General features: G+C 41.9%; 1 pseudogene across 1 annotated transcript; it reads right to left on the reverse strand.

Moving 5' to 3' along the window:
- Positions 1-831: 831 nt before the first annotated feature.
- On the reverse strand, positions 832-1,018 carry LOC308343003 (ATP synthase membrane subunit K, mitochondrial-like; annotated as a pseudogene). Its single transcript has one exon. The product of its transcript is annotated as an ATP synthase membrane subunit K, mitochondrial-like (transcript).
- Between the last annotated feature and the right edge of the window lie 1,205 nt (positions 1,019-2,223).

A 2,223-nucleotide genomic window follows, 5' to 3' on the forward strand; every position in this document is an offset into this window, starting at 1 on the left:
GTAGACTGTGAACATCTCCTCCCAAGTCTGTTCAATGATGTCCCAAGTGTAGCTTGATACCAGCCATGGTGTGGATATTCCCACCACAGAGACTGGCAAACACTGTAGGTGAAGGCTTTTATCCTGGAAATCCATTAATGACTGGGCCTCTCCCCAAAGGACCAGAGGCCACTCATTAGATACTGCCATCTGTCCTGCTGTGACAAAGACAAGGTGGTAACACCATGTGTAATATCAAATGAGCCTACAAACCTATTGAGATTCCAGGGAGCCCATAAGTATACCCCTTTTCCCCAACCCAGTTCTGAACCAAAATGTAGGTTGGTGAATGTGGTTTAGGTGCAGTGGAATGAGGTTTCTAATAGAGTACTCCAGAATCGGGCAGACGTACCCACCTGTCACAAGCCACCAGTCTCCCATATGGAACTCTCCTTCTGAAGAACTTATAACCGAGAATAGAATAAAATCCTTGCTTTCTGACTCCCTAGAATAAGGATAGAGGAAAGGTCTGAGCTCTCTTTACCTGGTTTCCCTCCCAAAGTCATCAGTGAGAGCAGACCATCCTCTCTGGGCAGGAATCAAGGAGGCTGTAGATAGACAGTAGAAGCATTTCTTGCACTGAGCCCCCACCACATGGAGGGAGATATCAGATTAGGGAATAACCACTGCTCCATGAAAACCTAGAGATAACCTAGTGGGGAAGTGATGAGAAATGTATACTGGATTCTTTTCTTTCCAGGCTCATCATTTATTGTACAAATTGAGTATCACATGGTGAGTTGACATTAGCTTGTCCAGGCATGGGAACTTAACAGATGAGGTACAGACTGTTTAGAGTTCATATGTGGCTTTCACAGCTGGAGATTTTTTAGACGTTAACTAGAAGTATAAAACTATCAAAGCAATGCCTCTGCATGGGGCCAGTTCACAATTCATTCTCCCTGTGGGAGTGTAAGTGTTGAAATATTTTTTTAATACCAGAAAAATGGAATTGGGCATTCGTTTCTGGACCTGCCATGATTTCAGTCTTGTAAAAGCACAGATTCTGCAGCCTATACACAACATACACAGCTACCCCTTGGCTCAGCCAGAAAAAGCCCTATAGACTGGATTCTGTGAGTGTCAGTCTGGACACACTCTGCCTTCCCAGTATTGATGTTTTTCAAAAGTATCAGATTGTCCTGCATCTTGAGGAATATATAATGGTGTTCTTGTCACATGTAAACACACACACACACACACACACACACACACACTTCTGACTATGACACTGCAGATGGAGTCTACAATAGCAACTGTGATCTATATAAGCTTTTCATATCACGGGTCTTCTCCAACCCCGAGACATCCTGAGTGATCTGGCCTCAGGTGAGAAATTCTTATGGGACCTGTATGAGAGTAAGCTTTGCTTTTCCTTCTGCTCTGTGGGGCATTTTCCCAGAGGACTATGGGATACCCAGCCTTTACCCTGATACCACTGACCAGCCTTACAGTGGCTGGTCAGCAGGCTACCTGAGGGCTGGCATTCTGTAGTGTGTCTACAAAATTTTCTTTAGTACATATTCCCCTGGTTCTCATTTAGCAAATGTGAAAATATTCTGCCCTTATCAGTCTGCTGATATCTTGCCTGCTAAAGCAGCATAGGCCAGAGAAGCTGGTTTCCAGACCTAGCTCTTAGCTCTAGCCAGACCTAGCTCTTAGCTCTATGCCCCAGAACTGCATATGCCCTTGAAACAACAAAAGGGATATAACTGTTTCCATAGACCCTTAGTTTAGTGTGAAAACGATACCTAGTTAATGGTATGCTTTTATATACCCATGCCTCTTAGTGCTTTACTCTTCAGAATATTTATGAGATGGCAAAAAAATGATAAAAATGACCAAAAAATGATAATTTGCTGTTTGGGACATGAATTTGAATCCTGTGGAATTTCTCTTATACAAGTTGGGTCATGGTATCAACCTCCTTCCACCGACCTCACACATCTTCTGTCACAAAATGATCTAAAATATCTTCTGGGTCTAATTATATTTGAATTGTCATTTCTAAAGCTTTGGAGTTTAATTAAAACTGAAATGGGACTGCACTTTATATTTTATTAGTTGGATCCTTTCTAACTGATTGCATTAGATTGTTAATACCTCCAGAAGATTTTCTCATTTTATTGAACATAACCCTGGACTTTATGGTGAAAAACAGTATTTGTCTGTTTTTCTATTCAG

The sequence above is a fragment of the Martes martes genome, assembly GCF_963455335.1.
Source record: "Martes martes genome assembly, chromosome: 1".
NCBI classification, from domain to species: Eukaryota; Metazoa; Chordata; class Mammalia; order Carnivora; family Mustelidae; genus Martes; species Martes martes.